Source organism: Eptesicus fuscus, chromosome 1 (genome assembly GCF_027574615.1).
Source record: "Eptesicus fuscus isolate TK198812 chromosome 1, DD_ASM_mEF_20220401, whole genome shotgun sequence".
NCBI lineage: Eukaryota > Metazoa > Chordata > Mammalia > Chiroptera > Vespertilionidae > Eptesicus > Eptesicus fuscus.
In genome coordinates this window covers 88,899,176-88,914,962 of record NC_072473.1, presented here as the reverse complement: position 1 = coordinate 88,914,962, position 15,787 = coordinate 88,899,176, and positions in this window count along the sequence as shown.

Here is a 15,787-nt window from a genome sequence, read left to right as displayed (position 1 = left end):
AGATTATAAATTTACATTATTAATAACCGAACCTTTAGTTTGTCCACTGCACTTGGCTTTAAAAAGCCTTTTAAAAAAATCCTCGCTCAAAGATATGTTTGTATTGATTTTATTTTGAGAGAGAGAGAGGAAGGGAGGAAGGGAGGGAGAGAGAGAGGGAGAGAGAGAGAGAGAGAGAGAGAGAGAGAGAGAGAGAGAGAGAGAGAAGAGAGAAACATTGATCGGTTGCCTCCCATATGTGCCCCAAATGGGGATCGAACTTGCAACCTAGGTATGTGTCCTGACTGGAAATTGAACCCACAACTTTTTGGTGTACAGGACAATGCTCCAACCAATTGAGCCACCTGGCCAGGGCTACAAAGCCTTTTCACGTTGATTTTCTCATTTGTGATTTATTTCAGTTTATAGATAAAGAAATTGACACAGAGAAGTAAATTAACCTAGATAATACCACCAAGAAGTGGAGTAATTCCCATTTATTGAGTTCCAGGTACTTGGTATGTATCTATTTTCTCCGTTCTTGTAATATTCCTGTGAAGTAAATTACCTTTATTTTATGGGTGAGAAAATGTGAATTCAGAGAGCTGGGATAACTTACCAAAGATCACATGTTAAGTAGCACAGTTGGCTGTTGAACCCTGTCTGTCTGGCTCCAGAGCTTGTGCTCTTAACCTCTAGGCTGTGTTACTTCTGTTTCCATTACTACCATTTTCACATTAATACTCTGCTTCCAAGATAATTTTGTTTCACTTTATTAAAATTCCTAGCAGTGTGAATCCCTTAAAATTTAGTAATAGCTGGGATTCTCCTAGCAAGGCTAGAGGCATCAACTCACAGATGTTGTTTTAACCTTAGAGCTTCCATGCAGGGAGGTAGGTGTTCTAACATTGCATTCCCTATAAAGCTGTAGATCTCTAAAACCCCACAATCTGCATATTTGCCTTTGGAATGTGTTTCAGAAGATGCGTGTGGAACCAGGACTTTCTAAGGAGAAGGCAGAGTAGAGAAACATGCTATGATCTGAGCTTTTCTCATAGCATGCCTGGGGACCTGAAATCCAATCCAAAGTAAGTTGTTCTTTTCAGTTTTGAAGATTGTATAAAGGGAGCAAAAAAGAAGAGAAGACAAACTTTCCCCACTTCATGATTTTGTCTGGGGATAGCCCTTTACAGGAACCATTTGGTTTTCAGTGTCTTGTGGGATATATGAAGAGTTGAAAGAAATAAGACTTGATGACATTGACATGACTCACAAAACATATGGCTTTTAATAATGAGACCCTTTATCTTGGAGAAGAATCTAAAGGGCATGGGAGAAACCCGATATAACTCACTTTTAAAAAGTAAAGCTATATAATTTCCTTTCTGAGGCCATAATATTTTGGTCTTTTTCAGATGTTGTGACAAGAAATCAAAGCTGAGGGGTTGGTAGAAATAACATCAATTCATTAGTAAACCTCTTGATGGTATAAGTATTTGCCATTAACCTTCTGTTTTATTTTGCTGCTAGGGGGCCAAGAACATTGGAAAACACTAAATTATTTTTAAAAGTTAAATAAAATCCCCTGCGTTCAAATGTCACTGCTTCTTGGAAATGGCATAATCTGTTAGCTAAAATATTATTGAGATCATTAAGTGGTGGAAGGTGGAGGTGGGGAACAAAAGTGAGAGTGGGAGGTTTTAAAAGCTATTGAGAGCCTTCCTAGCATGAGGTTTGTTTAAGATGATTTGGAGTGGACTCATGTTCTTCTAAAATAAACAAAGAGCCTTATTCTTCTGAGCCCTCTTACTTGGTACTTAACTGTCTATACTGGTGGTGGTTTTCTGTGGGCTTTATAATTTATATGGATCAGAAAGCCATGTTGTAAGTCACAAATAATGATATCTGGGCAAATCTGATGTGATGGTGTTTTGTTGGTGGGCTGTTGGGATTATATGTGTTGTGGAGAGCACTTTACTGGAATATATACTGAGTGGCCAGATTATTATGATCTCTGAATGCATGATAATCTGGCCACTCAGTGTATATGTGTGTGTATGTATATATATATATTAGAGGCCCGGTGCATGAATTTATCTGGCCAGCCTGGCCAGAGGGAGGGGACATGGGCAGTTGGCCGGCCTGCCTGCTGGTTGAACTCCTGGTTGAGGGGGCAATTTGCATATTAGCCTTTTATTATATAGAATATACACTGACTGGCCAGATTATTATGCATTCAGAGATCATAATCATCTGTCCACTCAGTGTTTATTAAGGGCGAGTGTGTACATTCAGATAAAATGCTAAGAATGATGGGAGCTCTGGGAGCAAAAACAATGCTAGGGAATTGTGAAATCACTGCTAAGGGAATTGGCCTTGGGGCTTGGTTTAACTTGGGGTCCAGGTGACTCACTGGTTGTCTTAGAAGAAAAAAACAATACCTAAGTAGTGCTGGCCAGTTCCTGGGATTGGAAGTTAGCCTTGCTGAGAACATGCTTTGAGTCCTATTGTGCAATGTAAGTAACACGTGCCTGTGAAAGACACCATCTCTTAACAATTTCCCAGGCTATACAGTCATCTTTGTGTCCCGAAGGTAGTCACATTGTTGTGCCTTTTATGGTTATTTCTTGGGCTTTCTTCTGGGTCAGGTGTTAACTACACTAAAAATATATAAGGATATTTCTATATGTCATACACTAGGTTTCTCTTTAGTTTCTTACTCAGCATTTTTATGTGGAGATGAATTTCTCATATTTGAAATTCTTCCAGTCCCCTAATAAGTCCTTACAAACAGAAGTCACATTTGCAATTTATTAGTCCCTCAGTATAGTGGTCATATTAAAGAAAAAAAGAAACCATATATAAGTCAATTTATTTCTAGGCTCTTTATTATGTTCCATTGGTCTATATGTCCACAATTATACCAATACCATTGGTCTATGTGTCTGTTTTTATACCAGTACCATACTGTTTTGATTACTATAGCCTTGTGATGTATTTTGTAATCAGTAATTGTCATGCCTCCAGCTCTGTTTTTTTTCTAGACTCTTTTGACTGTTTGTAGTCTTTTGTGATTCCAATACGAATTTTGTTCCTATTTCTGTGAAAAATACAATTGAAATTTTAATAGGGATTGCATTAAATCTGTATATGGCTTTAGGTAGTATGAACATTTTAATGATATTAATTCTTCTGGTCCATGAACACAGGATATATTCACATTCATCTGTCTCATTCAATTTCTTTTATCAATGTCTTATGGTTTTCAGTGTATAGATTTTCACCTCTTTGGTTAAATTTATTCCTAAGTATTTTATTATTTTGATGCTATTCTAAATGGATTTGTCTTATTTTTACTTCTGATAGTTCATTGTTAGTATGTAAAAATACAACTGATTTTTGAATGTTGATTTTGATTCCTGCAACTTCAGTGAATTATTTTATTCTAATAGTTCTTAGGTATGGAGTTTTTAGCACTTTATACATATAAGATCATGTTATTGCCAACAGACAATTTTACTTCTTTCCAATTTGAATGCCCTTTATTCTTTATACTTGCTTCATTACTCTGTCTAGGTCTTCCAGTACTATGTTGAATAGGAATGGTGAGTGTGGACAGCCTTGTCTTGCTTCTGATCTTAGAGGAAAAGTTTTCAACCTTTCACCATTGAGCATGATGCTAGCTAGGGTTTGTCATAATGACCTTTATCATGTTGTGGTATGCTCTTTCTAAACTCAATTTGTTGAGAGGTTTTTCATGAAAGATTGTTAAATTTTGTTTTATTTCATATATTGAGCAGACCATGTGATTTTTATCTTTCACTTTGCTAATGTGGTGTATCATATTTAATGATTTGGGTATGTTGAACCACCCTTCCATCTCAGGTATAAATTCCACTTGATCATGTTGTATGATCCTTTTAACATGCTGTTGAATTCAGTTTTCTAATATTTTGCTGATGATATATATATATATATATATATATACATATATATATATATATATATATTAGGGATATTGGCTTCAGTTTTCTTTTCTTATAGTGTGTTTTATTATGCTAGCCTCATAAAATGTGCTTAGTAGTGTTTCTCCCTCTTCAATTTTTTGGAAGAGTTTGAGAATGATTAGCAATAGTTTTTCTTTAAATATTTAATAGAATTCACCAGTGAAACCATCTAGTCCTGGGCTTATTTCTATTGGAAAGATTTTGATTACTACTTCAATGTTCTTAGTCATTATATGTCTGTTCAGATTTTCAATTTCTTCAGTAGTTCAGTCTTGGTTGGTTGTATGAGTCTAAGAATGTGTCCAATCTTCTATTTTATTAATTTTTTGTATATAATTATTCATAGCAATCTCTTATGATCCTTTGTATTTATGTGGTATCAGTTGTAATGTCTTCTACTTATAATTTTGTTTATTTGAATCTTTCCTTTTTTCCTTGGTTATTCTAGATAAAGATTTGTCAAATTTATTTATCATTTAAAAAGCAACAACTCTTTCATTGATTTTTCCTCCATTGTCTTTCTAGTCTCTATTTTATGTATTTCTGCTGCAATCTGTATTGTTTCCTTTCTTCTGTGAACTTTGAGCCTATTTTGTTCTGTTTCTAGTTTCTTGAGGTGTAAAGTTAGATTGTTTGTTTGTTTGAGATATTTTATTTTTTATTACTGTAGGCTTTTATCACAATAAACATTCCTCTTAGAATTCCTTTTTCTATGCTTTGGTACATTGTTACTATTTTTATTTATCTTTATAATTTCCATTTTGATTTCTTCATTGACCCACTGGTTGTTCAGAAGTATGTTAATTTCCACATGTTTGTGGATTTTCCAATGTTCCTCCTGTTATTAATTTCTAGTTTCTTGCCACTGTGGTCTTTCAAAATTCTTAAATTTGTTGAGACTTTTTTTATGATCTAGGAGAATGTTCTGTGTGCACTTGAAAAAAATGTATATTCTGGTGCTTTTGGATGAAATATTCAGTATATGTCTGTTAGGTGAATTTGGTCTAAAGTGTTAAATCTTCTATTTTATTATTGATTTTCTGTTTGGATGATCTATTCAATATTGAAAATTGAGTATTAAAGTCTCCTAGTATTATTGTATTGTCTATTAGAATGTTCTGTTAATATTTGGTTTAATTATTTATGTGCTCTGATATTGGGGGTATATACATTTGCAATTGTTATATCCTCTTGATAAATTGCTTCCTTTTTCACTATATAGGGAACTTTCTGATTTCTTGTGACCAATTTTGGCTGAAACTTATATCTTTTATAAATATTGTCCATGCTTCTCTTTTTTGGTTTCAATTGCATGAATGTATTTTTCTACCCCTGACCATGGCTCAGACAGCCCTGTAACTGAGTCCCAGAGCTGCTTCAGGGTCCACAGCCAAGATTGAGATCTGTAGACCTGCCTCTGGAGTCATGGTTAGGCATGTCTCCTGCCAGGTCCCTGAATAGGCAGGACTGGTCCATGACTATGGTTGGGAGGTGATGGAGTTGAATATAGGACAATTTCAGAATTGAAACAGGCACAAAAGGGAATATTTCCCACTGGATCTCTCTGCCAGCAGGACTGCTTGTAGACTGTGGCCTAGAAAGGTTGGTAGCAAGTATAGGGCCCTTGCAAAATATTCTCAGGCATATATGGGAATGCCTCCATCTGGGCCCCTGGGCCATCAGGACTTCTTGAAAATTGGAGCTGGGAGGGTATAGGACCACTTCAGAACCTATAGCTGGAATGAATTTGTTGGGCTTATCTCTAGTTTCTTTTATACTGTGACTAAGAAAGGCCCATGAACCAGGTCATGGGCCACCTCAGGATCAACAGCCATGACCAAGGTCTGTGTGCCTATTACTGGAGTCAGGCTTACACTCTTCCCAGGTCTCTTGGCATAAGGTGCTGGTGACAGGACCAAGACCAAATGGCACAGTAACCTAGTCCTCAGGGGTACAGAGCTGTTTCTGGGTCTGTAGCTGAGACCTTGGTCAGTGAATAAGCCACCTGGGTATGAGACTGCTATTTCAAAATGTCTCTCCTCTGTCTTGTACTCTACCCAAGTTTCACAATCTGCTACTTGGAACCCAAGTACCCACAAAGGCACTCTTGTACATGAATGACTGCCAAATTATTGCTGCTTAGGGGGGATATGAGCTAAGAAGCTCTTATCCCACCATCTTGATGTCACTTCCAGGACAAATTCTTTTAAACATGCCTCTCTTTCTTCAAAAATTATTTGGGTTACTCCAGAAAGTATGAGGACACAGGCTGGGCTAGTGCTGATGCCAGCTAGACCATAGGAAGGTCAAACTTAAGGATCAAGCCTGAGAGATGAGATACTTTTGCCAAGGGATAGCAGAAAATTTGTAAAAAGCATCAGAAATTGCTGCAGCTAGCCATGGGCAGGTTTCCAAGCAAGTAAATGATAAGCACCCAGCCTATGAGCAAGTCTGATATTAACTATTGGAATCCTAGTTGCAGGACATCTAATAAAAGGAAAGACAGGCTCCCAGGACCAGAAAAATCAGATTAGAATTCTAGATAGTTACTAGACTTGGGTGAGGAAAAAGGTAGATAGAGCTTGGTCATTAGAACTGGGACATGAGGTCTTAGTTGAGCCTGCAGCCAATCTTCAATGTGAAGCAGCCAAACTAATCATCTAGAAGTGTTTAAATTTCCCCTGTATAAGAAAGACAGTGTTTGATCACTTAGAATCAAAGTGAGTTATAGATAGGACCTAAGGAATTCTAAGTTTGAAATATTATGTATGAAAAATAGGGTCAGACAGTAACTAGACATTTTTGGTGGGCAATAGGAAGAATTATTAGTAATTTGAGTACTTTGCAAATATTTGCCTTCAATTTTTAACTAGGTATGTTTAAAGACTCTCCGTGTTCTTTGATTATTAACTTTCCTCTCCTAATGTTTCATATTTGTCTGAACTTTCTGATTTTATAGATTTCTTGTCTCCTACCATGATGCCAAATTAAATTCCCTTTGATTATTATTACCTTGTGGCCCATTCAGTCACCTGTGTTTAGAACCAATTTCAATAGAGTTTATATTTTTATTTCTCATTATTTTTATTTCCCTGTAATATAGAAACAGGCCTTTGTTTTATTTAAAAAGCCTCTCTCAGATTCTTATCTTGATAAAGCATTTCTGCACTCATTTCAATAATTAAAATACCACAAATTTTCACACATTTTCAATGTCCCTTCAAATCTATTAGATCCAGAGACATAGAAGCATGGAATAGACTGTCAAATCTCATAGGGAAGGCAGGGTTGGGTGAGTGGGTGGGTGGAAAGAGATCAACCAAAGAACTTGTATGCATAACCCATAGACACAGACGATAGGGTGGTGAAGGCCTGGGGCAGGTGGGCAGGGACAGGTTAGAAGGGGTCAATGGGAGGAAAAAAGGGACATACATAATACTTTCAACAATAAAGATTTAAAAAAATCTTTTTAATGGTTATTTAAGGTCCAAATAGTTATTCCCTATTAGTCTCATCATTGGATCAAAAGTAAAGCTGGAAAATGTGTATACAAAGAGCTAGCATACTGATAACTTCTTCACAGGACTGAGAACTAGCACCTTCACACATGTTGGTATAAACTATAGAACTTTATTTAAAAACACACTCACAAAAACAGCATCTCCCACCAAGGATTTTCTAGAAAGTCTTTTCCTCTAACTCATTAGTTCTTAATTTTCTCAGTGTTGTGGCTTAGATGATATTAAAAGATCAATATTTCTTAAAGCATATGCTAATTTTGTGTGTATATGGCATTCTACCCATTAAAAGCTTTAATTCCTCTAAATTTGGGGCTGTCATTTGCTACTCACTCTTCTACTTTATTGTTCCAACTTTTGGGATTCTAGAAATGAGAGAAGCATAGATATTATCTGACTTAATCTTATAATTCTTGCCATATACATGTGATATCCTCTATTTGATGAACCAGACTTTCCTCCTTCTATTCATTTCTAAGGAAGGTTAGGGCTTCCTGTCTAGTTGCTCTGGTAGGTTTTATTCAACCCAACTCCTTTGCCCCCCTCGTGCTCCATTATGTGCATTATGTGCACAATTAAATTAGAACACCTAGCTTAATGAGGGGTTTGTATAAAAATCATATTATGTATTCTGTACCCACTTCCCTAGGGTTTGAGTTTCCCAAACAGGATGCATGTCATATTCATTTTTGTACCCATAGTGACCAAGCACATTGCAGGTCCTCAATCAAGTTTTCTTGAAGTGACTCAAAATAAACAAGGGGATTTTGACAAGGATGTAAGCAAGTATAGGTATCACACTTGAAAACTTGACTGTTTTCAATTGCTGTTCTCCAGGAAAGGAAGTAATCTAAGAGTGCAGGTGTGGCAAGGTAGGTTTACAGTTGTTTGAATGGAAAATAATACGATAATTAATGAATAAAATAATACAAGAATAAACTATTTTATATTCTCACAACTGTAAGCCTACTTAGACCTACCATGAGTAGTAGATAGTTTGGGAATAATAATCTGAGAGCTAAAATAAATTTACAGATAAAATAAAATTTCCCAATTAAATTTAAGATCAAAAGTAGTAAACTCATGGATTAAATAAAGCACTGCTGAAAATGAAAACTTTGAGAAATTTTTGGGGTTTAAATTTTATATCCTATTTCTCTTTCTCAGAAAATTTTTAGCATGTTATTTATATCTACATTTTATGCATATTTTACCACAATAAAAAAGGGAAAAAAACAGCTTCTGATTTTTATTCTGGTAAAATATACATAAAATTGACCATTTTAATCATTTTTAAGTATACAGTTTGGTGGCTTTAAATTCATTTACAATTATTACTACCATTCATCTCCAGAACTTTTTTCATCTTCCCAATCTGAGATTTGTACCTATTAATCAATAATCTCCCATTTCCCTCCTCCAGCCTTGACAATACCATTTTATTTCCTCTCTATGAATTTGAATATTCAAAGTACCTCATATAAGTGAAATCATTTTCTTTTTCTGGCTCGCTGATTTCACTCACCATAACATCCTCATAGTCCGTTCATGTAGCATGTGTCATAATTTCCTTCATTTTTAAGGCTTATATCACATTTTGCTTCATTTGCCCATTCATTTGTCCATGGATAGTTGGGTTGCTTCTATATTGTAGCTATTGTGAATAATGCTGCTATGAACATGGGTATTCAAATATCTTGGAGATAATTCTTTTAATTTTGGGGGGTATATACCCAGAAGTAGAATGGCTGGATCATATGGTAACTCTATTCTTAATTTTTTGAGGAAATGCCATACTATTTTCCACAGTATTTTACTTTCTCAGTATTTTAAATAGGGCAGAAGAGTTTAAATTTTTCCACATCCTTGCCAATACCTCATATTTTCTGCATTTTTGATAGTAGCCATCTTGATGGGTATTATGTGATATTTCATTTTGGTTTTGATTTGCATTCTCAATGATAAATGATATTGAACTTATATTTATGTGCTTTGATCATTAGTATATCTTCTTTAGAGATATTCCTATTAAGGTGTTTTGCCCATTTTTTAATCAAAATCTTCTTTCTTGTTGAGTTTCAGGAGTTCTTCATTTATTCTGCATATTAATCCCTTATTTGCAAATATTTCTTCTATTCCATATATTACCTTTCCACTATGTTGATATTGTCTGTTAATGCACTAAAGTTTCCAAATTTGTCAAGTCCAATTTGTTTATTTTTGCTTTTGTAACATGTGCCTTTGGTGTCATAGCCAATAAATCATTGTTAAATTCAATGTTGTGAAGATTTTGACCTTCTAAGAATATTTTATGGTAAAAATTTTATAGCTTTATCTCTTACATTTAGGTCTTTGATCCATTTTTAGTTAATTTTTTAACATGGTATAAGGTCAGTGTTTGACTTCATTCTTTTGCTATTTATATCATAATCAGTTTTCACAGAACAATTTGTTTAAAAAGACTGTCCTTTTCTGCACTGAATGGTTTGGCACCCTTATCAAAAATAATTTTCCCATATTTATGAAGGTTTCTTTCTGGGCTCTCTATCCTATTTTATTGGTCTATATGTTTGTTTTTATGCCAGTACCACACTTTTTTTATTACTGTAGCTTTGTAATAAATTTTGATATCAGGTAATGTTAATTTTCCAACTTTGTTCTTCTTTCTCAAGATTGTTTTGGCTATTAGGGTCCCTTGAAATTCTATATAAAATTTAGTATGATTTTTTTATTTCTGCAAAAAAAAATGTTATTGGGATTTGGATAGAGATTTCACTGAATATGTAGATAATGCTGGGTAGTATTGATATCATAACAATAGTAAGTCTTCCAGTCTATAAACTTGGATGTCTTTCTGTTTATTTGTATATCCTTTAATTTCTTTTGTCAACATTTTGCAGTTTTCAATGGAAAAGTCTTTTGCCTTTTTGTTTGAATTTGTTCCTATGTTTTTTTTTTATTTCTTCCTCTTTTTTTGATGCTATTGAACTATAATTGTTTTCCTAATTTTTCTGGATTGCTCATAGTTAGTGTATAGGTATGCATCTGATTTTTGTGCATTGATTTAATATCTTAAAACTTTGCTAAATTAATTTATTCTAGCAGGGTGTGTGTGTGTGTGTGTGTGTGTGTGTGTGCGCGCGCACGCGTGCGTGCACGCGCTGAACAATGCTTGCATTCTAGGAATAAAGCCTAATTGGTCATGCATCTAATTCTTTTCATATGCTGCTGAATTTGATTTGCTAGTATTTTGTTTAGGATATTTGCATCAACATTCATTAGGAATATCAGTCTGTAGCCTTTGTTTCTTGTGGTACCTTTGTCTGGCTTTGATATCAGAGTAATGCTGTCCTTACAGAATAAGTTAGGAAGTATTCCCTTTTCTTCAAAGCAGGGAATACTTGGGGAAGGTTAAGAAAGATCAGTGTTAATTCTTCTTGAAAATTTTTATAGTGTTTCTTCATTTGTTCATCATATCTGTTAGATTCTTTTTTAGAATTCTCTGTTGATATTACCAGTTTTCAGGTCTTGTTTTCCTGATCACCTTTAGCTTTTTCTGTGTTTTGTTTTAGCTCTGAGCATCTTTAAGACAATTGTTTTAAAGTCTTTTTCTAGTAAGTCCAAGCCTGTGTTTCTTCTGGAATGGTTTCTGGATATTTATTTTGTTTCTTTGAATGGGTTATGTTTTCCTATTTCTTTGTACACCTTGTGATCTTTTGTTTAAAAATTGCACATTTGTAAAAGCAGACATATCTCCCAATCTTTGCAGATTAGCTCTGTGCAAAGGAAGACTTTCATTAATTATTAGGGGGTGTTTTAAGTCTTAGTATCAGCCTTGGATGGAGGCTTAAGGTCTTCTCAATTCTATTCTGGGCATTCATCTTCTCTGTACATGTGTGCTTTTTTCAATTCCATCATATGCTTAGTTGCTTTTTAAAAGTCTTAATTTCCCTATGAATCACACCCCTGCTTCTTCTCAGGGCTTTAGCTCTTTTATTATATTCTTTTGTCCATGGTCTCTTACCATTGGTGTTTGTGGGCCTAAAGTTCCCTCTGTAATTTTCAAAAACTGTGCACACTGTTTTCCTAGTCTGGAATCCAAGCTGTGAACTTTTGATTGTCTGAATTCTGAATTAGGGGACACAAAGTCTCATCCCTCAGGGAGCCCCAGACACATTAGATTGTTGTCAATTACATCCACTATGCTCTCTCTTGTTCAAGAAAGGGAACCAGGGAATGCCTACTGGGCTACCATTTATCCCAAGTGGTGCCATTCCAGTACAGGGAAAGGGATGGAGCAAGTACTAGTTAAAACTTCATGAAATTTCCTATCATTTTGAATGTGGCTTTTTTTTATTGGTCATTTGCTTGATAACTGTAGATCTTTTGTTTGATTTCCAGAGCTTTTTATACATTTACTTTAACCATCTATTGTTGTTATTTAATATTTCTGTGAGGAAGTAAGGACCTGGAGTTTCCTTCTCTGCCACCTAGATGCCATTCCCTCAGTTTCATTTTGTGTTAATGACCATAAATATCCTAACAGAGTCAAAACTATAAATAGTTGGTGAAAAGTTTGTATACGGCTGACAATGGCAAAATGGGACTAGATTTTAACTACGGGTAGAGGTATATATCAGTTCTTAGGTAAATTTAAGAACTTAAAATTTAAGAACTTAAAAATATTTTCCCTATGAAAATATATGCTGTTAAATGGACTGACACTTAAATTGTAAGCTATTGTAAATGTTCAGAGAGGCAGTTTGCCAAGGCCCCAACATGTCCCTGAACATCATTGCTGAGTATGTCAAGCTACAAAGCTTAACTGTTCTGATACTGAGCAGTTCCTGTAGTCAGTCATGTAGGCAATTAAGTGAATCAAGCCCACTCAGTGTGTGACAACTATTTGTTCCCTGAGGGATGGGAGTTAGGGAGAAACTGACTTCTTTACCACTTGTTCTAAAAGGTGTTAACCCTTGGTTCTGAGTTCCTCAGATGCAGTACTTCTGCATGTGTAGATTCCATCTGTCTCAGACCATCACTGTGTGGAACTTAAAGGCAAGGGAATCAGCGTTGATATCCTCCTGCTGTTTTATGTGAGTCATAAACTGTCTGATCTGAGTCTTGTCTAATTTTGGCATCTATATAACAGTGGCAAGTCAATCTGCTTGCTTATTTGGTCATCTCCTTTGTAGTCTTGATAGCTACTTGCCCCAACTTATGTGAGGGTGGGATTCTTCCTTGGTAGTAATGGCTGCTTTAATTTTTGAATATTCAAATATATGGTTTTTGTTGGTATACATATGTGTTTCTGTGTATGAGTCTGTGCTCATTTCATGTATCAGAAGTTAACACTTGATTTCACTAGATGCCCTAATGGTCCCCTAGAGCTGTGAGTCACAGAGAAGTTTGGCAATTCTTATCCCAGTTGGAATGAGTATTGGAATAACTTAAATGAAGGTGACAGACCATCAGAGAACACAGCCTCTCCTGAATAAAGATATCCATTTGTTCCAATGGGTGATTGTTTGAAGTCCTTAAAGAAAAACAAAAAAACAAACTCAGGCCCTAACTGAGATGGATAAACAAAAGGTGAAAGTAGGCGGTTGAGCCCTAGCTGGTTTGGCTCAGTAGATAAAGCATTGGCCTATGGACTGAAGGGTCCCGGGTTCTATTCTGGTGAAGGGCACATGCCTGGGTTGTGGGCTTGATCCCCAGTAGGGGGTGTGGAGGAGGCAGCCAATCAATGATTCTCTCTCATCATTGATGTTTCTATCTCTCTCTCCCTTCCTCACTGAAATCAATAAAAATATATTTTGAAAATAAAATAAAAGCTATTTCACAACATATCCTATTTTTAAAAATGTAGGGGGTTGAGGGCAGAGATGATAAGACTACCTTTGAGTGTTTAATATTGTGCTGGCAGCAAGAGACAGAGTTGACAAAATAAAAAGGGAACCTAAGTAAAGGGAGAAAATATTTGAAAACCATCCTATCTAATAAAGAGGGATATGCTAATTGACCATCAATCCATCACAAAGATGGCTCACCCACAGCTGAGGCCAAGTTCCCATAAGGAGCCTTAACGAGCAATCAGCAGGGACTTGAGGCTACGCCCTCCCCCGCCCCCATGGGGCTTGACAGGGGACCTCAGGCCACACCTTCCACCAGGTGGGGCTTGACAGGGGACCTCAGACTGCACCCCCTGCCCAGCGGCGCTTGACAGGGGACCTCAGGCCGTTTCCCCCACCTGGCGGGGCTTGACGGGGGAACTCAAGGCATGCCCCCCACCCTGGTCTGTGCTGGGGGACCTCAGGCCACACCCCACATCCTGATGCCGGGCCAGGGGACCTGAGGCTACATCCCCTGCCTGGCGGGGCTTGACACGGGTGGGACTGGCCGGGTCTGGATCTAGCCCAATGGGGAGGGGGACTGGCCAGGTCTGGGTCTCATGCGATTTTGAGGCACATGTATGTGGGCAGGGACTTGACTCTGGGTCCCATGGTGCACCCCAGACTCTGACAGGAGGGAGGTTTTCATATACATTTTACTAATTTTCTTTCATCTCTGACACTTCTATTATAGAGAAAGGGCAAAAAGCAATATTAAATTATTTCCTCTAATTAATCCACCTTTTAATGTGCACGAATTTCGTGCACCGGGGCACTAGTATATCTTATAAAGGGTTAATATCCACAATGTATAAAGAACTCCTACTGCCCTAATTGGTTTGGCTCAGTGGATAGAGCGTTGGCCTGTGGACTCAAGGGTCCCAGGATCGATTTCGGTCAAAGGTATGTACCTTGGTTGTGGCCCAGTAGGGAGTGTGCAGGAGGCAGCTGATCGATGTTTCTCTCCCATCGATGTTTCTAATTCTCTATCCCTCTCCCTTCCTCTCTGTAAAAAAAATCAAAATATTTTTTTTAAAAAAGAACTCATACAACTCAAAACAACAACAAGAAAATAAACAAACACCCACCAATCTCATTAAAAATGGGCAGAGGAACAGAATAGTTTTCCAATGAAAACATACAAGTGGCAAACAGGTACATAAAAGATGCTCAAAATCACTCATCAGCAGACAAATGCAAATCAAAACCAAAATGAGATATTACCTCATTCCTGTTAGAATGGCTATCATGGAAAAGACAAGAGATAACAAGTATTGCCAAGAATGTGGAGAAAAAGGAACCCTTGTGCACTGTTGGTGGGAATGTAAACTGGCACAACTACTATTGAAAACAGTATGGAGGTTCCTCAAAAAATTAAAAATAAAGCTACCAGATGATTCAGCAATCCCACTTCTGATTATTTACTTGAAGGAAATGAGATGAGGACCTTGACTAGATATCTGCACTCCCATGTTCATTGCAGCATTACTTACAATAGCTAAAATATGGAAACAACCTAAGTGTTAGTCAACAGATGAATAAAGCAAGTGTGGTATACACACAGACACACAGATAAACACACATACACACAAATATTTTCAGCCATGGGAAAGAAGGAAAATCTGTCGTTTAACATGAATAGACCTTGAGGGCATTATTATAAGTAAAATAAGTCAGACAGATAAAGCAAGTACTTTATGACCTCACTTATATGTGGGATCTAAAAAAAAACAAAACACACACACACACACACACACACACACACACACACACAAATCATAGAAACACAGAGTGAAATGGTGAGTACGAGGGGTTGGAGGTGGGGAAATGTTTATCAAAGGGCACAAACTTTCAGGTATAAGATGAATAAGTGCTGAGGATCTAATGTACAACATAGTGATTATAGTTAATACTACTATCTATATATATAAAAGCCTAAGTGACCATCCCACTGTTCAACCATTGGACCGGTAGCTATGATGCGCACTGACCACCAGGGGGCAGATGCTCAACACAGGAACAGAAACCACAGGCATGGAAACATGGAACAGACTGATGAATCTCAGAGGGAAGAGGAGAGGGGAGAGGGCAGGAAGAGATTAACCAAAGAGCTTATATGCATACTTGAGGCCTGGTGCATGAAATTTGGATCCCTTAGCCTGGCCTGCACCCTCTCGCAGTCTGGGAGCCTTTGGGGGAGCGGGCCTACGCCATCAGTCAGACATCCTCAGAGCTACTGCGGAGGCGGGAGAGGCTCCCGCCACCGCCGCTGCACTCGCCAGCCATGAGCCTGGCTTCTGGCCGAGCAGCACTGCCCCTGTGGGAGTGCACTGACCACCAGAGGCAGCTCCTATGTTGAGTATCTGCCCCCTGGTGGTCAGTGCGTGTCATA